General features: G+C 39.2%; 1 protein-coding gene and 1 non-coding gene across 2 annotated transcripts in view; one reads left to right on the top strand and one right to left on the bottom strand.

Annotated features, from left to right (window-relative positions):
- The window catches only part of FOXO3 (forkhead box O3), a 121,102-nt gene that overhangs the window by 21,422 nt on the left and 78,757 nt on the right, over positions 1-20,923 (top strand). The gene's annotated exons all lie outside the window — the stretch shown is intronic.
- On the bottom strand, positions 8,305-8,377 carry TRNAR-CCU (transfer RNA arginine (anticodon CCU)). Its single transcript has one exon. It is a non-coding gene; the product is annotated as a tRNA-Arg (tRNA).

Here is a 20,923-nt window from a genome sequence, read left to right on the forward strand (position 1 = left end):
TTGGCTCATCCCTAACATGCAGAGTGTTGGGTGAGTTAATGAGTGGAAGGCACGTAATAATATGTGGCACTTATATAGTCTTTTGATGATTTCACCTAAAATCTTGCCATCTGGAAACTTGCATTTACTAGGATGCAGAGCCAATTTTGGATGATACTGTATCCAACGTGTATTTAAAGTGGTTTAGATTTTCATTTGGCTAAAACTTAGGAGGTTATGGACTAATAGAATAATAATAATGATTGCTTTTCCTAAGGCGCCTTGAATAGGCTCAGAAGCACTCTAATGGGAGATAAAAGGCAGGAATCTTATTCTGTTTCCTAGCCATGAAATTGAAACATGGTAGCCTGCTCTAGAGCTGGTCCTGGAACTGTCTTTTTTGAAATGAAAAGTTGAATTCACAATCTATGGCTTTGGCTCTTGCTTTGCTACCAAGCATTGCTGACTGCAAAGTCTCTAAGCCATGAAGAATCTTTGTCATCGTAATTTTCCAGCAGGGGAGTAGAGGTTTCCCACCTAGAATTTAAATTCTGCTGAAGGTGCCTAAATCCAAGCCTAATAAGATTGCAAAGCTGGTTAGGGCTCACAGGCCCCTTGGCTTGGGAAACAGCTGCTGACTGTTGAGTTAGGAGCCCAGTTGGCAGTGCGTCCATAGCTCCTTTGCTGTCTGGGGGGCCCTCTGCACTTTCTCAGCACTTCAGTAGAACGAGGCTGGGCTCTTCTTCCCAAGATAGCTGATAGCCTCCGCAAGGTGTGCCCCACACTTTCCTGTAATTTAGACATGCCTTTTACCTCCCATTAGAGTGCTTCTAAGGCTATTCAGGGCACCTTAGGAAAAGCAATCATAATTATTATTCTATTAGTCTACAGTCTCAAAGATTTTAGCCAAATGAAAATCTAAACCACTTTACGTACACTTTGGATTCAGTATCATCCAAAATTGGCTTCTACAGAGTGATGGGATATGTTGCCCCAGGTATCTGTGCCCTTTGTTCTGGCTGCTGTCCTGATGCATCCTTCAGGGTGCATGGGGGAGAGGTGAGGAGCACAGGCCTAGTTCTGCTTCCACCTCATTCCTATCCCACGTTCTCAGCAGGTTCCTTGCTTTTTTAGTGCTTCTAAATATCTGCACAGGCCTGCCATTCCTGGATAGACCCAAACCTATGGAAAAGCAAAGACCACCTTTCCCTAAAGATGTTAATTTCAAATTGATGCTTGTTTATGCTCCTCTACTGTGGCAACTTAAAAAATTTATGCTGTATAAAAGGATGAACCTGAGGGTGAAGGGCAGTATAGTGCTTGGTAGGTGCTAGAGTCAGATCACAGACTTTGCTCTTGAGTTTCATAGCAGCTGAAGCAAAAAGGGATATAAGATCAGCTTCCAAATTTATAATTGCCTTTAATAAAAACAGATCAGTTTCACAGAAGAACCATGACTTTTTCTGTTACTGAGAAGCTTTTTCTCTTAGGACATAATAAACAGAATGCTGATCTAATGGATGACATTCTCATATTTGAAATTTGGTTCTCTAGAGTAATGAGCCAGTCCGTTTGAGCATTCTTTCCTCAGTGGTTTATTTATTTCTGTCTCTCTAGCCTTATAAATCCTTTTTTTGACATATCAGGAGATTGGTTGAGTGTGTATTGCGTCAGGCTTAGGAAGTGACTGGGACTTACATATGAAGCAATATGGACGACGTTCTTTGGGAAAGTTCTCAGAGTTACACATGGAGAAAACCAAGGCTGGTAGGAAAACTGTGGATCAGAAAAGTGGACAAGGAATTGCCTGTACCAAGAAGTAGCAGCAGAGACTCAGCAGGAGGGACTGGAGTTGAGGGGAATGCCAGGGAGCTGGTGTGTAGTTGGTGCTCAGCACAAGTGCACTGGCATAGTCCAGCCTCCTGCAGGACTTGGGGTGTGAGACAAGACTGGTTCTCAGGGAAAGCACTAGGGAATCATTAAGGAAACTGTATCAACATTTATTGAGTACCATCCTCGCAGTAAACTTGAAGGTAAAAAAAAATTTTTTTTTTTCCAGTTTCTGAGGAAGCAGAGGCTCAGATTTGGGTCTGGCCCCTGATTGGTTTGGCAGGGGTCTGGTGCACCCAGTGGATCAAGCTCAGCCAGGTTCTGAAGGGCAGAGCAATACAGACCCAGCCTGCCTACCCCACCTCCTACTTCCTCCTCCTCCTATCAGAGGTCTCTATCACTTAGGATAGTTTCTCAGGGCTGAATACACCTCCACTCACAGATGAAGGGATCCTGAGACTGCTTCTCCTTGGGCAGAATTGGTCCCTACACTGCTCAAGGGAGTGGAGTGAGGTGGTTCCAGTGAGGGGCATTAGATGTAGAGATTGATGGGAATGGGGTGTCAGGCAGCACTAGGAGATTTGTGTGCCCACCTGTGATACATATATTTTGCTATTCATAGAAATGTGTATATACAGTATATGTGTGTGTATATGTGTACACACACACACATACACACAATGATTCCTCAGTTTGCCTTTGAAGTGAAAGCTGTGACCCAATACTACCCTTGTGTTTTCTCCCCTCCATTTTAGGCCAGTCCACGTTCCTACAAACAGACAAAGCATTGTTTAAAGTACAATGTACTCTGCTGCTTTTGCATTGTCATCAGAAACCCTTGACAAAATGTTTAATTTCTCTCTGAGGTTATCTGCTTAGTTGACTTGCCTGATGGTACATTTGGTTCCGAAACCTGGAACTTTTGCCCACCTATGTTGTATTAAGTCTGTCATAGGACACAAACATTTTTATAGAAAAATTAAGGATTCCTGAATTCTGAGATGACTCAGGCCAGTATTTCCAAAGTATTAACATTAAGTAGGACACAGGCTGGAGAAGGGCTTCCCCGCTGGCCCTTGCAGACTGTTGCTGGTGCCATCCTTCTGAGACCTACGTATATACGGTAAAGAAAAGGGACCTGCCTCCTGGATGGAGGGTTCCCTCTTATGATGGAGACTATTTTTAAGGCAACTTTAACATAGTTAAAGCTCTAATTGTGATGATCTAACCAGTTGCATTCCTCATGACCTTATTTAAGAACGTGTTTTAGTTTATCATCTTTAAATTGATAAATTCAACGAAGGTAGAGATGATAGGAGTGAGTTGTTTTTTGAGTAGTTACCTTTGAAGTGTTCTTTAATATATTAAAATGTTTTTTTTTTTAATTTTTGAGAGCGAGCGAGCGAGCATGGGAGCGAGTGGGTGCGGGGCAGAGAGAGAGGGAGGGAGGGAGACACAGAATCCAAAGCAGGGCCAGGCTCCAAGCGGTCAGCAGAGAGCCCAATGCCCAGCTTGAACCCATGAACCGCAAGATCATGACCTGAGCTGAAATCAGACTCTCAGTCGACTCAGGCACCTCCTTTAATGTATTTTAAAAGCTCAATTCATGTTTCTCTTCTGCACTTGGGCTTATTCTCTTGCTGGTATGCTGATTCATTTGCACGAACCATTACCTGGATATAATAGTATTACTTTTTTAAGCTAAGCTATATGAAAAATTAAGATTTAACAAAACGATATAAACTGAGGTCGTTACTCAACCCTTTCTTTAATGAGCTGTCACATTTTAAAGAATCAGAGTTTAGAAATTCAGTTATAGTCAACTTTACAAGAATATATTTGTGATACAAAATGAAATATATGTGCAAAGACACAGAACAGCCTTCCTCTTTCTGGTCAGAACTGCTTCTATTTTATAGCTTTATATTCCCTAGTCCCTCACCCTCACCCCAAAGATGCAGGATAAGAAGAAACTTAGAATATCAAGATGCACTGAGACTGTGATGAGTCAAGATGAGGTATCCTGATGGCTGCGAAACCACGGTCTGGGCCTCAAAGTATAGTAGAATAGAGAAACAGAGAAAATACAGCTTGACTGGGTCTTGCCCTCACACTCGAAACCTCAGCAGGATGCTTTCGGCTCTGCTGGGATTATTTTCTACAACTAGGCAAAAAAAAAAAAAAAGAGGAAAGAAAGAACACAGTTTGTTCTGGTGGGACTGGAAAAAGGAAAAACTTGAAGGAATATTTAAACAGTTTTTGATGGAAAGTAATGATAGTATCTTAGTTCCTTAGCATTTATTAAGTAAACATAATGTTGTAGGTTCTGCAGTAGAACATTTCAGAATTGACATTCCTGAGGCTATTTTCTAAGACAGAAAAGTCAAACCTGTTTTTGGTCTGGTGGAGTTGGAGTACTTTGATGCAAATGTGTCTTGAGAAAAATGGACGGCATCAAGGTGCCTGTGTGTTTGTAAACAGTCCTGTGGACCATTCCGCATGTGGCTGCTTCCTATGTTGCAGCTTTACTTAACTTTCTCAGAAAACTATTGTTTTTGAAAATTTAAAAGAATCTAACTGATAGAAATAGAGGATGCATTTAAACTGGTCTTTGTAATTTTTCCTGGTCACACACAGCCCACATTTGGGAGCTTCGTGACGTAAGCGCCCCCTGACTGGGAGTCAAGAGTCTTGACCCACCTGGCCTTGGCTGCCTCGGGGCCACACAGACGCCTGCATAACCCGGATCCTTGTTTACTTCCTCTCCAAGTGCTGGGGACATTTAGTACTAAGAAGAACCATGCGCCTCCACAAGCGCCCCTCCAGCATTTTCTCAGCCCTGCCATTCCTGACTGTCCTGGAAAGTGCCTCATCTGTGAGGTGGGCTTTTGCTCTTTGAGTGCAGCCATCGGTCCTTCTCCAGATTCCGGTGAGGACCTGCAGACCCACTCCCCTGCAGTCTGGCTGCCGAAACGGGTTCAGCTGCTATTATTCACTTTAAGAGCGAGAGGAGGAATCAGGCAGGGGGTGGATCTTACTGGAGCCCTGTGGCTGGCTCTACTGCAACAGATTCTGTGACTAATATTTGAGAAAGCAGTGCTTTCTTTAGACACTTATGGGAAATTTAAGGGGCTTTTGGATTATACAGTGTTGCCTAATGAGGACTCTAAGACACAGCCTTCTAATTGTGAGTAAAAAAACTTTCATACTGAATGTTAGGCTGAAGTGATCCTTTGCAATTGCATGAAAAATCAAAAGGACGTTCGTTGCCTGGAAAGAAACTATTGTAAAATGAAGTGGCATTTTTTTTTCCCCAAGGAAACTTTTCACCTTCTAGAGATTTATTCTTAACCGAAGGATGTCATGTTCTGTTCAGTGTGCTAATAGAAACTCTTAATATTGGTATTCAGACAACAAGAGGCACATAGATGTGTAAAGTTAAATGTGAAGACTGCAATTTATTGTTAGGATTTAATTTTGGTGTGTGTTTTTGTTTTAGAGCGTGCACCCACAGCAAGGGAGAGGGGCAGAGGGACAGGGTGGAAGAATCCCAAGCAGGCTCCATGTTCACTCTCAGAGTGGAACCTGATGGGGGGCTGGATCCCATGACCCTGGGGATCTTTACCTGAGCCACCCTGACCATCAAGAGTCTGAAGCTCAATAGACTGAGCTACCCAGGTGCCCCCCTGCCAGTGCTTTTTTTTTTTTTTTTTGAGGGATAATGCTCAAATTAGAGCAAGGGAAAGAGGTAATGGATAGACAAAATAAAAGTACTTATTTAAAGACTGTAATAGCCAGAATTATAAATGGAGAATTGAGACTGCTGTTTCTGTCAGAATTTTGGATGCCATGTTCATAAATGCTTTTATGGTTCAAAAAATACACAACTTTTCTCCTTTTAGTTTTGGAATTATTGCTCTTTTATGAGACTCCTATTATACCTTTCAGACTGGAAGGTACATTAGAGCTCATTCTAGGTCAGCTGTTCATTTGATAGGAGGAAAAAAAAACAAAAAAACTGAGGCCTAGAAGTTGGTGATAGGCTCAGTGCACCCAGCTGGTTAGTTAGGCAGTGTGGACAGGAAGTAGCCTTCTCAGTCCAGGCCTGTTCCTTTAGAAGATGTTGCTGCCTACCTTTGTGACTGTTCTAAAGACCTGCTTGGTCATGGGAAAGGCAGTGGGGGCTGAGGGTACACGGATTTCCTTTGCTTCTAAGGATTAGAGTTTTCCATTTCACAGGTGTGGCTGGGACTCACTGCAGTATCTTGAGAAACTTTTTTTTTTTAGGTTTATTTATTTTGAGAGAGAGAAAGCGTGCACTCAAGTGCACGAACAGGGACGGAGCAGAGAGAGAGGAGAGAGAATCCTAAGCAGGCTCCACACTGTTAGTGTAGAGCCCTACACAGGGCTCACGAACTGCAAGATCATGACCTGAGCTGAAATCGAGTCTAATGCTTAACCGACTAAGCCAGTTTCCAGGTGCCCCGAGAAACTCTGATTTCAGCTTTGTACCCAACAATTGGATAAGAGTGGTCCATTTACATTCAGGGTATAGCCATGTCTGTTACAGACAGGCATCCATCTTAAAGCTAAGTACCATGTGGGGGATGTGCATTATATCTGTTAGAACAGTGTTTCCCAAATTATGTTCTCTTGGAAATAATAGTAGTCTTCATGGTTTAGGTTAGGTTAAACAAAATTTAAATGGTCTATTTATTTTCTTTTCTAAATGGGACTTCTTGGGGGTAATCCTATTATATCCTTCTGCTGGTAGGCTAACTCAGGAACCAGCATAAAATCCAAAATTCTTGCTAACCAGGCAAAAACAGAAAGATCAGAACCATTTTAAACTACAGTCCTGAAGTTCACTTTTCAGTCAGGCTTTCAGGAAGTAGCACATGAAAATTTACTAGGAGGGTTTCCTCATAGTTCTTCAGTAGTTTGGAATGACGTCTTGAGCTGGCAGTAAACAAAAATCTAAGGTTATTGTTTTTCTTTCCATTGAACAAGTTATTGTATAGGGAGGTGAAACAAAACAACACTTCGTGTTTCTGAAGCCAAAGGTTTTGTGGTCTGCCCTTCATATAGTTACTTATGGGTTCCAGCTACCTTGACAAAAAGAAATAATGGTATTCTTAAAAAGTTTTATGTATGTGTTTTAAAGTTAATCATTGCTGCCTTTTTGTTTCATTTTTCATTTTATTTTTAATATAATTATCAAGTTGGCTAACATATAGTGTATACAGTGTGCTCTTGGTTTTGCGGGTAAATTCTCGTGATTCATCACTTACATACAACACCCAGTGCTCATCCCAACACTACTTTTTTGTTTTAAAAAAAAAAGTTTGGGAAATTGTGGTATATTGATACAAAGGGAATAGAACAGTACAAACTGTTTGTTCCCGTTTATATGAAGTTCTAGAAAAGGTCAAACTAACCCATGGTGACAGCAGATCAGTGATTGCCGGGGGCCATGGGTAGTAGGAGATTGACTGCAATAAGGGAACTCTCTAGGGAGATGAAAATGTTCTATATCGTTATTGTGGTGGTTATATTGGTATGCATTTGCAAAAACTCATCTAAGTATGCTTAAAATGGGTGCTTTTTTTTTTGGTGTTAAATTATACTTCAGTAAAGTTGATTTAAAAAGAAAAAGTTCAGGAAAGGGTATGGTTGGGATTTCTTGAAGAACAGATACTACATTTTGACCAGTTGTTTTTTGTTTGTTTGTTTGGTTTGGTTTGGTTGTAGCACTGAGCACTGTAACTAGGCCCTTTGCTTTCATGTTTCTTCAGCTATTTTTTTTTTTTTTTAATTTATGCTTACACAAGGGTCTTTGTTTTTCTTTTGTCTCCCCCGACCTTTCTTGATTTGAGCAATATAAATTCTTTGAGGAACTTAGCAGTCCTTGTTAGTAGCAAACAAGAATGAATTTTAAATTTACTTGAAATTATTTTTCAAGTAAGTTTGGTAAGCATTGCTGGCCTTTTGGAATGGAAGTGTGGTAGAAGCATGAATGTATATGTGTGGGAAAAGGGTGTATGTTCCTGAGATAATTGTGCCGTGGTTCCTCACACTTGTGTAAACTTCTGTGTGAACGCTAAGTGTCATGAATTTTGCTTCTGGCATTTGTCTGCCACAGCTGGGGCCTCAGGTTGCACATTTGTTGTGGTGTCAGAGTCTGAGAAGCCATTTGTTGAGAGGCTGTGCAGTAGTAATTCAGTGGGGGGAGGAGGGGCCCAGGTAGGGGTTCTCTGTGCTTTCACTGGTCTCCAGTCTTTAATCTCAATCTCCACACCATCAGAAACTCGAGAGGGCTTCTCTCTAGTATATCCTCAGAGAAACGTGTGAATGCATAGGAATGTATGACTTAGTGCGTTATTTGAACATGGAGTATCAGGAATATTGCTGAGTGTTTTTAGAGTTCAGGTCTTCCATGTACAGTCAAGGTTAGCCTCTAAGAAAGAACTAGCTTGTTCTTTAATGTAATCACTACCCCCAACGTGGGGCTCGAACTCATGACCCTGAGATCAGGAGTCCCATGCTCTACCGACTGAGCCAGCCAGGAGCCCCTCGAACTAGCTTGTTCTTAATGGATCATGTTAGCTGGATTTGGTACAAGTGTTTTTTTTCTTAGAAGGGAGGATTACACTTTATAGTAACAAGATGTTCTTTTATTTCCTAGTTTATCGAAAGATGTTGATTGTGAAACAGGGTGTGCAGATATTTTAGATTTTACTGTTTTTAAATAGATGAGCTTGAGAGACTGAGTAAAGGTTGTTACTGTGCCTGAGGAAAGCTAAATAATTGGGGGGTGGGGAGGGAAAAGTAAATATTTTTTCCTTTGCTAGGTATTTCTTTTGGACATCTTTAGGTTTTATGTTTGTGTTGTGTTTGTGTTAACTTGGACTCTTCTTAAAACTACTCAAGCAGAGAGAAGAGAGATGGCACAAAGCTGTATGTGGATATTCTTCCCTCTTTTTTTTTTTCCCTCCCCAAACAGTTGTTGGCAAATTAATTTCAAATGGGGGTGGGGGGGTGGGAAGGGCAGCTTGAGATACTTAGATTGATTTAAGCTTTTTTTTTTTTTTTGCAAAATGAAAATAGGTGATATTTGCAAAGCTTTAGAGAAGAAAATATGAGAGTCCTCATTCTCTTTTTCCTTCTCAGGGGAGTTGTAGAATATCAAAAGCATGTTTCATACTCTAAGATTTAAATGCCAAATGAAGAAACAAAGCTGTCAAGTTACTGGAGTTTTGGTTCCTTATTAATAGAATAAAGGTATGGACCGTAGTAGCATCATCCATGTTCCCCAAAGGTATCTGTGAGGTAAGATGCATCCGATTACTCCTTTCCTCCTTCCCCACCTCAGCCCCATTTCCCTCCTTGCACTTGCCTCCCTCTCTGGCCCTCTTCTTCTGGCTTTTTTGCCATACTGTTTTTGAATTACTGCTTTCTAAACTCCCAAGAATATAGATGGCAAATCCGAACCTGCCTCTTGGGTGGTGGCCTGTGGCTTCTGTGCCCCCTTGAGTCCCTTGGGCCTCTGAATCTGGCGCGTTGTGTGTCCCAGTGACTCAGCCAGTGCAGGAGTTTAGGACAGCCCAGCCTCTCAGCCCCAAATCTGGCTTTGTTGAATCTGACAGAGCTCCAGCTCTTTCCAAACTGACTCCTGCCGGCCCTATGCAGTGAAGTAAGAATGGGCTTTACCTGAGCAGTTTTGTGGGCGGCTCTCTTCCTGTGTGTGCTCCTGGAAGCCATTTCAGAACCTGTATGAGTGGTCTGTGGTGACAAGGGAAGGTATGTGATTTTTGGTGGAGACTTTTCGTGATCTAAGGTATCTTCACAGTGGTTCCCCAGACCGCACTAGCAAGAACTCAGAGTTCAGTTCATCCTCCCGATATCTTAATGCTGTGCTCAAGGAGAGATTTTTTTTGGGGTGGGGGGTGTGACTTCCACCCTTCCTACTCATCCCTCAGGCAGCTGGGTTTTGTAAACTCTTGTCAAGCCACGAGTTCTTGAGGCCAAAAGCCTCTTGCTTATTTTTTTGTTGGGTTTATAGAGTGTGAGTATATAGTGTTTCTAGGTAGTGATGTGGAATGCAAATAGCTTTCAGGAATACTGAAAATACTTCTGGAGAAGGAGGTAAAGTAAAAATGCTTTTAAAAAAGATTTTATTTTATTATTTTTTAAAAAAATGTTTATTTTTGAGAAGGAGAAAGTATGTGTGAGCAGGGAGGGGCAGAGAGAGAGGGAGATAGAGGATCTAAAGTAGGCTCTGTGCTGGCAGCCTGATGTGGGGCTCAAACTTACAAACCATAAGATCATGACCTGAGCCAAGTTTATATGCTTAACTGACTGAGCCACCCAAGCACCTGTTAAGATTTTATTTTTACGAAATTTCTATACCTCAACATGAGGCTCAACTTAAAACCCCGAGATCAAGAGTCACATGCCCCACTGACTGAGCCAGCCAGGCACCCCAGAAATACTTTTTAGTGTAACTCACCTCTCAAACTCTTCTACCTAAACTGAATTTAGCGATATAGAAAACTTTGGGCTTATTATGTTGAATTAATTTCCCAAGTAGTCATTGTATGAGTTATAAGGTAAGTTTTTGTTATTAAAAAACTCAATACAAGCTATTGGGTACAGGGAACCCTTTTGCCCTTTTATTATTTGATGTTCTCTCTGTCTTTGAAATATGCTTTTCTTTCTTTTTTTTTTTTGGAGGAAAGGCACGTTTGTTCCTACAATTCCCAAAGGTTGGTTACTTACTCTAGAAAAGAATTAGCAAATTTAATTCTATAAGGTTTTTGAGAAACCTTATAGAATCTGCCTTCTTAATGTCTCTTATTCCTAAGACGTAGGGTAAAACCTGCTTTTCTGTTTGTAGCAAATCCTGTCCTATCTAAGGGAGCTTTTTGCCTCTACATGAAATAATGACCTCTGTAAGACCACATGATATGAGGGGCCTGCTGGCTGTTAACAGGCCAAGTCACCATTGTACTTTATTAGTGATAAGCTTCATATTTCTGCTGGAAATTGATTTTGCATTAATGAGCCAAGTATAGAACATTTTGATATTTTAGTAAAATAAATATTTTAATGGTGACAGCCCTGTTCCCCATCATTCTGTCAGACCCTGCCTAGACTTTGTTTCCTTTCTCCTGTCCTTGTTGTATAAACCTACCCTTATTTTTCTTCCTAAAATGTTCCCTTACTTTGAAGAATACCCCCCAAACTTATAATCTGTCAGTATGTACTGTTTTACCATAAAGATCAAAAGCATGACATTTTTATATTTCTCCTCTCCATTCAATTATCCCTTAGCATTAAAAGCATTTTTATAATACCATGTTTGCTATTTGCTATTTTGAGAAGTAATTGACCCCTTTGAAAAAGTTGTATTGCCTATCTCCAGAAAAGTGTGGTTACATAAGACATTTTGCATCTTATTTGCGTATGATTTCAGAGGCTTAGAGACCCTCTAAATCCCATCCATGAACTCCTGGTTAATACTCTAAGGGGTTCCAGTGACTCTGTTAAGTGTGCAATTCTTGATTTGGGCTCAGGGCATGATCTCAGGGTCAAACCCCAAGTTGGACACCGTGCTGGGTGTGGAGCCTGCTTAATATTCTTTCTCTCTGCCTCTGCTGCTCACACAGACGCTCTCTAAAAAATAAAAATAAAAAAAAAGGTAAATACTGTAATTAGAAAAATTGCTCAAATGAAAATAGTAGTGTGGACTCAGATATGAGGGGAAGTGTCCAGATTACTTAAAAAGTTACAGGTTGATGAAGGATGAACGGCTCAAGTATGTTCTATAAGCAGGGATGGAAAATGTTTGAGGGGGTAGGAAAGTACATAGGAAACAGATATCAGAGATAGGAGCACTGAGAAGGGACATTTAGGGGAAAGAGAGAGGTATAGGTGCACCTGTTCATAAGCAAAATTACAGGACGTTTGGGAGGAGAATCTAGAACCCTTAGACTGTTTCCACATTTTATTTAAAAAGAGATCTGTGGTTTAGTGAGTTTGGAGAATACTTAATATGCTGTTGCCCTTTGGGGGTTTCAAGACACATATCTGCAGGCTGACGTTCCTGAGAAGTCCTGCAGTAAAAAAACTAACTAACTAACCTATTTTACATAGTTGAATCCAGCATATCCCAAACAGCTTTGGGTCCAAAGGATGCTTTTTTTTTTTTTTTTTTTTTAAATGCAGAAAACAGTTATCTGCAGAACACACCTTTGGGAAGTGAAATGCTTAAACTAGATAAAGTGGTCCTTTCTGACTTTTTAGAGTCTGAGGTATGGATGATATCCTGAACCACAATAAGCAGAGAATGCCAAAGGACTGGTCATTCTGGGGGTAGCAGCAGCTAAGTGAGAACATAACTAGGCCATGCAGCTGTGCCTTCACTTGCCCCAGAGAAGGCGGTACTGGAATATGGGTGATGTTGGGCTTTGTTGAGAGACACACAGCTCAGAGGTTGTGTAAGTTCTTACTGTGACTACATGAGAAAGAGAGGCAGACCTGAGACTGCTTGGTTGAGCCATTAAAAACAGCGTCACCCTAGAGATTTACTCTTTCAACAACTTTGTCCCCATTAATCCAGAAGCCCACCAGGCTGATAATAGGTAATGCGGGCTTAGGCATAAAAAAATTGGTTGTGATTCTGAATGTGGAAAGCATTTTCCTTTTTAGCTGCAAGGATGCTCATTTAAGAAAAATTGCTTTATTATTAAACAAAATCATTATGCTGTCTTTAATTGGATCAGGACATCTCTGAGCTGCCTTGTGGTATTCATACCCATTCTGGATAATGACTTTGTGAAATTAGGGACTCCATGGGCTAAATTTAAGCTAGCAGTGCAGGGCACAGGGGTACTTTGATGCCATTATGCACGGTTATCAGTCCCCTGAGCCCAGCATTCTCTTGGTTAGCTACTCCATGTTTAATATGTTTCAAGGAATTTTTTTTTTACACAGATATTCTCTAGTATTAATAGGCTTTGGTGGCTCATATTGTAGACCTTTATGTGGCTGAGTCCAGCCACAGCATGTGCAGTAGCCAGAGAGCTATTTCAGGAACAAACCTCATGTTTCCTCTAATTTTTAATAAGCACTTAGGTCTGCCTGACTCTTCAGATGTATCACAGAGTCCATCACATGTCACCTACTAGAGTACTAAAGAGGTCCTAAAATTAGAATTTATGCTTTGTTTTTTTTTTTAAATTAGTGATTCTTCTTCCTTGGCTGAAACTACTTATAGTCATCCATATTTGTTAAATAGCCTCTTCTAAGCCCATAAATTCTAAGCGGGAATTTTTGAACATTCTAATCAAGCAAGAAAAATTTTTAATAAAAAACATAATTCCCCTCATGGAGTTTTGAGGTTCCCAATTATTTGGTGGGGCATATATTTTCCTTTAAGGATCCAGTTCCTCTGCAGTTCTTATTATACATATTGTATATGTATAATGTACTACTGTACAAATTCTATTGCACATATACTGTAATCCTTGCCTTCTTCCTCTTGACCTTCCCTTCTTCTATCTCCCCCAGTTTAGGGAGGGAAAAATCCCTGTGCTTCTCTCAGTCTTGAAGCAGTCTTTCTGCCAGAATTGTGTTCTTCAGTAGTTTCTTGATCTTTACTTAAGTCACCTCAGTTCCAGAGAAGGAATGGATTGATTAGCTGAATTCTGCTGACTTGTTGCTACCCAGCTCTGCTGATACGGACATTTGTAGGGTGGGGATGACAGGGGATTACCAAGCACTTGCTGAGTGATAACACTGAACTGAGGCAACCACAAGCAGGATGTGCACAGAAGAGCCTCTGGGACACACTGCCCATTGCTCTGAACTAGCTGTTTGTGCTGGAGCCTGCTGGGAGACAGGGCAGGAATCAGAACTTTCTCTTGAACAAGCTAAGTACAATATGAGTCAGAAGCATAATTCCAAAGGTTTCAGGGCTGTCCAGATTTGGTGGTGGGAACGGGGAGGGAGAAGTGTCACACATTCTATGGTGATTGACTTACTGGAAATTCACCATCATGGAAACAGAAATTTAGGGAAAGAATTCTTAATATGTTCTGGGAAGGCTCCCGTTCATGGAATTGGTTTGGCAGACAAATGGCTTCCAGGAATGCCAACCAGAATTCTATAGCAAGATGCAGATGGTTGATAAGTCTCTTTTCCTGTTACTACAACCTGGCGGTGGTTGGAGACTTCCGACTTAGGGCAGGGGCACTGTCTCTTCACACATGACCCTCTACCTCTTTCAGTTGTGGCTTCTGATGACCAGGAAGGAATTTCTCAAATTCTCATCTGTGCATGTTCTTTCTCCCTTTTCTTTTTAGATGTAATTAATAAAAAAGATTACCAACAGTTATTCTATAAGAAACTTGAGGTGCAAACTGAGTTCATTAGAAACTTAGATGAGTGCTATTTGCTCATTGCTAGATTACAATAACTATGAGAGCAAGTTGTTTTATTCCCCTTCTTCCTTCTTCCTTTTCCCCTGCTGTTATTCTAGGTAATAAGTAAATGACGCTTCTGAACTGAAACAGATTCAGGAGTGTTCTTTAAAAACCTAACCTTTTTTTAATGGGGATTTTCTCATAAGACAGGGCAATTTTATATAAAGGAGAAAAATAGAATCCTTCTGGGTGTACTAACTTTGTTGCTTATTCTAGTACCAAAAATATATTAATTTCTGTACTGTATGTGCTCAGCTATGCCTAAAATAGTGTCTATGTGTGTATGTGTTTGTATTACAATCATAGTTGATGGATTTACATTTTGAACACCATTGTCTTATTTGAACGGTATTCAGTAGTCAATAGTCAAGCACCATAAATAGTTTAAGATTATAGACTTCTCATAATGCCCTATCACCCAATATATGCCATCCTCTAGCGTTCAATGGGAATGTTGTACTTTCTCACAGATGCTTCTAGTCTTTTTCCTCATCATCTGCCACAAGACTTTCTCAAGTTTGACATCCCAAATTTTTATTGCAGTTTAGTCGGTTTACTTTTCTAAAATCCTTCTAATTTTTCCTTTTAAAAAAGCAAAGAAACATTTAGTACATTAAAATCTGACTCACAGACTTAGAAATGTCTTTAAATAAATATCATGAGAAGCAAGCCCCCTGTATATCCATTAGATACAGTTATTTCTGTTAAGGGCTATTTCATTTCTTCAGACAGATTCCAGCATCCTTCAATCTCAGTTATTCTTGACTGTAGATGTGAATTGTCCCATTTCAGTTTTTCTTTCAGAATAGAATACAGATGTTAAAGGTATTCTATAGAATAGAATAGAATGTAGTCACATTCCAACAAGAAAACATTCGGTGGCCAGTTCTTTCCTTGGAGACCCATGTGAATCTGAATCAGCCTTCTGTTTGGGCAAGATTGAGTTGCTGCTCAGCACATCTTGCCCCTGGATATTCCTGTGTTTTCAAGACTTCAGAGGCATAAGCCATTCACTTATTTACTTTATTTTTTATTGAGCTATAATTGACATATAACACTGTGTTAGTTTTAGGCCTACAACATAATGACTTAATATGTGTAGATTGCAAAATGATTACTGCAGTAGGTTTAGTTAACATCCATCACCGCACGTAGTTACAGTTGTTTTTTCCTTTAAGCCATTCACTTTAAGATTACTGACAAAACCTAGTTGTGTTACCTGAGAAGACCAGTTAACACAAATTGATATTCATAGATAAAAACTTTTAAAAATTTATTTCCTTTTAACCATGGGGGAGAAGAAGGGGAAAAATAGTTGGGGAGACGGAGGGAGGCAAACCATGAGAGACTCTTGAATGCTGAGAACAAACTGAAGGCTGATGGGAGAGGGGAAGGTGGGTGATGGGCATGGAAGAGGGCACTTGTGGGGATGAGCACTGGGTGTTATATGGAAACCAACTTGACAATAAACTATTTAAAAAAAAAGAAAAACATTTACTTTTCAAAAAAATTTTATTTCCTTTTAGAGTATCTGTGTTCATTGAAAACATTTGAAAACTACAGATTGCAAAAATGAAGAAAATAAAAATACCTATAATTCTGCAATTTATTGTTTACATTTCTTTGTGCTCATTTCTTGGTTTGGTTGATTGGGATTATGTGTTATACCTATAGCTTTAACATGTGGTTTCTCCCTTAAGCCTCAGGAACTTGGTAGTTTGATATCTTGACTAATTTTCATAAGGGAGGAGGAGGGATTATACTTTTCCATGCCACTAAATAATTAATGAATTCATTTTTAAAATGTAAATGTCCAGGGCGCCTGGGTAGCTTAGTCAGTTAAACGTCTGACTTTGGCTCAGGTCATCATCTCTCTATTCATGAGTTCGAGCCCCACATCAGGCTCTGTGCTGACAGCTCAGAGCCTCAAGCCTGCTTCAGATTCTGTGTCTCCCTCTCTTTCTGTCCATCTCTCTCTCTCTCTCTCTCTCTCAAAAGTAAACATTAAAAAAATTAAAAAATAAAAATTAAATGTCTTATTTTGAGATAATTGTAAACTTACATACAGTTGTAAGAAATAATAGAGGTCCCAGGTTCTCCCATTGATAATATCTTGTAAAACTATGGTACACCCAACCAATTTACTGGCATTGATACAGTCTAGATACAGACCATTTCCATCACCATAAGGATTCTCTTAGCCATATCCACCTCCTTTCTCTCACCTCCACCCTGGCCCCTGGCAACCACTAATCTGTTCTCCATTTTTATAATACAGTCATTTCAAGAATGTTATATAAGTGTAATCATATAGTTTGTGTGAGCTTTCAGATTGGCTTTTTCCATTCAGCCTAATTCTCTGGATATTTATCCAGAAAATTACATGTATCAGTAGTTTCTGTTCATTGCTCTCTAGTATGCCACTGTATGGACATATCACATTTTATTATCCACTTATCAATTGATTGCATATTTGGGTTTTCCAGCTTTTGGCTATTTTGAATAAAACTTATATGAACATTTGTATACATATTTTTTGTGAAGATTAGTTTTTTTCAGAGTGTCTAGGTGGCTCGGTTGGTTACATGTTTGACTTTGGCTAAGGTCATGATCTCTTGTTTGTGAGTTTGAGCCCCATGCCGGGCTCTGGACTGACAGCTCAGAGCCTGGAGCCTGCTTCAGATTCTTTCTGTCTGTCTCTCTCTCTCTCTTAAAAATAAATAAACATTAAAAAAAATTGAATGTAAGTTTTTCTCTGGGATAAATGCCCAATGACTTCATTTTAATGATGGCATAATATTTCATTTGTGTGACTTTTTCTTCATTGCATACAATAAATATGTCATTTATTCAGCTGGTTATTTCTAGATGGATTAAGGCTCTTTTCCTTAAAGTTTTTTTTTTGTTTTGTTTTGTTTTTTTGTTTTTTTTTTTTTTTGCTGTTATAAATATACTGATAAGAACCTTTACAGGTAAGCCTTCATGCACATCGGCTTTTCTTTCTTTCTTTCTTTCTTTCTTTCTTTCTTTCTTTCTTCCTTCCTTCCTTCCTTCCTTCCTTCCTTCCTTCCTTCCTTCCTTCCTTCCTTCCTTTCTTCCTTTCTTCCTTTCCACTTTTAAATAGTTCATTGTCACGTTGGTTTCCATATATCACCCAGTGCTCATCCCAACAAGTGTCCTCCTCCATGCCCATCACCCCCCTTCCCCTCTCCCCCTCCCCATGCTTTTATTTGTAGAAGTGGAATTGATACCTCAGAGTATGCAGAATTTTAAAGCTTTGTTTTTCTTCCTCTAATATCTCTGTCCTGTTAAAATTCTACCAGCAGTGTATGAAAGTGTCCATTTATCCATTGCTCATACCCTTGCCAACACAGAACATTATTACTTTCAAAAAATCCTTGTTAATCTCTACCATACCCCTCCTCTAGCCACATATACTTACAACTCGACTATTTTCCAGTCCCACTTAGCCTAAGAAAATCTTTCAGAATAGTGGAGGTACCACTAAAATCTTATTTTTATATTTTATATGAAGTTTGGAACTCTGCTGAAGTGATTTTGTAGAGCCTGAGATTTGGTATACGATGGGTATAGAGGTGCGCTTGGCTGACTCAGTTGGTGAAACATGGGATTCTTAATCTCAGGGTTGTAAGTTCAAACTCCACACTGGGCATTGAGATTACTTTTAAAAAAAAAGATCTTTTTTCAAAAAAAAAAAACACAAAAAAAACTTGGGTCCAGTAAATTACAAGAAATCACTCAGTCTGCCTTTTCTTGTGCGTTGTCTCTTTTCTACCTCCTGTTCATCGAGAAGAATGAAACATGCGTGTGCTGCCATCACTAATAGACATAAACAAAGAAAAACAAACCTTTGAGATGTGAATCACTTTTTTAAAAAACCAATTGATATAAGCAATATATGTGAGAGAGAGCATGTATGTGTCTTATCAGTATAGTAGCTCATTTTTGACTCTTAGAGATGAGAGTTAAGTATAGTCCTTGTTAAGAGTAGGTATAGCAGTAGATGCTTTTTTTCTCCCTTCTTATACTAAAGTGTTTTAGTATTTTTCTCAGTGTGACTAGGTAGTGATTTTGAAAGGATAATACAGCGAGAATAATATTTATCTACCAAAACCTGAATGTATTTGTTTTCTGAGACAAATGAAATCTTTGGTTTAAAAATTACTTTCTGGTAGAATATGGCAAACTGACATTCCTTCCAGTGTAAGACATTTTTTTCCTCTTTGTGTTTTGAAATCTGTAGTTACTTGTTTTCTTCATCTGTGGATATTTAAGATGAATCAGGATGATTTCAGTAAAAATTGTTTTATTAGAATGGCACAATCACTCTGTAGGAGATTGGATGATTTCAGAAGAGATTGTGCTTACTGACTTCTTTGGTGCTCAGTTAGTGTCCTGTGACAAAGATAGACGCTATTCTTACAAATAAATTAAGGAGGCTGGCAGAATCTGGCATTTCTCTTTTTAAAGTTAAAAGAATTATTTCATTCAGCCATTTAAATACCTTCTACAAGTTTGTTGCCAAAGACTAATAACTAACTGAAATGAGCAGATTAAGCAAAGCAGCATCCATGAAAACTATTCACTTTCTCAGGTATGATAAATAAAATCTTCTCATTTCATTTTTCCCAGTTTAGCATGATGCTTACCGCACCAGTGATCTTAACATTAAGTATCTAGAACAGTCACACACCTTTTGGCCTAGGAAGGAAAGTGTAGTATTGAACGTCAAGCTTGTCATTCTTACATCCAGGTGTTATATACAACCTAATTTACCAAGAGTTACTTTTGGTATAAGAGAGTGCAGGAAGGGAATTCTGCTTAATAGGGGAGAGACGGGTGACCACTGGGGGAGTTTGGGATGGGGTATTTTCTTTGAGCTCAGCCTGTGCAGCTTTCCCCAAACGTGTATCACAACTTTCCTCCAGGGCAGTAGAAGGGCCCTGGAATCTGTCAACTTTATTGAAGCTCAGAGTTTCATTTTATTTTTGAAATAAAGATTTCTCTATGTGTTACATTTAGACAACATTTTTTATTTAAAAAAGTATTTTTATAACAATCATGGAAATATCTACAGGTCTGAGAACTCCTAGAAGAATCTTTGACTATGAATTTGACCAAGAATGGTGGCTTAGGCAACTCTGAAAGAACATGATGTTGAGAACAATCAAATGCAAACAATATCGACCCCTCAGACTTCTTTGACTAAAATGGTGATGTCCAATTCTGATTTGAGTGATTTTTCAGAAGACATCATGCAGAATTTACTGAGGAGGTTAGAAGGTACTAGAGAGAAAAACATATTTTAAACAATCAAGATTTTATTACATAGATATTTTAGGAAAGATTTGCTCCTGAAAGTCTAGAATTATGGTAGATACAGTAAGTAATAAAAAGAAACTGAAAGATAGCATTTTATTTCTTGGTGGGTAAATGAGGTAAAAACATTGGATTCCTTTTTACCTCTTCAGTGGCAGGTTAAGTTTGTGTGGATTATTAAACTTTTGTGTGACTGTGTGTAAGAACTTGCCAGCATATTTTGTGTTTTTTCTGGATTTGGATAACACTCAACAGAGACCTGCTTTTGCCTAAAGTAAGTGAATAGTCCTATTCTAAAACTGTATTGAAGTCTGGAGGCTTCATATGATTTATTAGGACATAATACTATGTTTGACATTGACCTATATCTGGGCAAGGAATATTCAGTTCACATTCATTGTTCATTATTGTGTTTGGACCACAAATAAATGTTATAGTTGTAGGGTCTGTGCTAGAACTGAACTGCCTGTGAATTTTGCCAAAGAAAACAGCCAGCTTGGATGTTTCAGACCCCTTAAGTTTTTGAGGGTTTTGTTTGTTTTGTTTTGCTTTTGCTTTTCAGTGTGTTTTATTTGGGTCCTTTTTAAATATCTAGAGTATTGTCTTAATTCCAGTTCATCCCTTCAGGGATGCCCTCCTGTGCCATATCTAAATGTTGTGAATGGGAAGTGATTTTGAGCCTTCTCCCATTTTGTTGTGCCTCACCCACCTGTGGATCATGATGGCTCAGTGAGGAGAGAGAAAAGAGTATTTATTTAAAGCCAAATGCTTCTCTGTTGCAGATTTTCTTCACACTGTTCCACGTGGACATGGCCTCTTAGCTCTACTAATTTTCATTTTTAAGGGTAAGATATTCCTTAGGCGCCAAAATAAGCTTTCTGAGATAAGTGAAGTTTGTAGTTATATTCTGTTTACTATTGAGTTTTTGTATACATACTGTGTTTCAGATACATATGTCTAATCCATACCCTAAAAGTTACTCATTTCTCAGAAAAGGAAACAAGCGTAGATCAATTAAGAGCTTGCCTAAGATGATACTTTAGTGGAAAAAAAAAAAGATGGGTTTTAGATCTAATTATCTTAATTTCATAAATGGTCTGGGGATGATTAGAATTACCCTAGAAAGAGAAGGTTTGTTTGCTTTTGTTTTGTTTTAGCAGAGAGGGTGCTAAATGGGATGGTTCCTGTTTTGATAACCTGCTTAGATAAAATGAGGGACCAGGCTGGGATGGGGAGGTGGGGGAGGGTGAACATGGAAATGTAGCATGTGGTTGAAGTAAGACCGCAAA

This window comes from Crocuta crocuta, unplaced genomic scaffold (assembly GCF_008692635.1).
Source record: "Crocuta crocuta isolate KB4526 unplaced genomic scaffold, BGI_CrCroc_1.0 scaffold147, whole genome shotgun sequence".
NCBI lineage: Eukaryota > Metazoa > Chordata > Mammalia > Carnivora > Hyaenidae > Crocuta > Crocuta crocuta.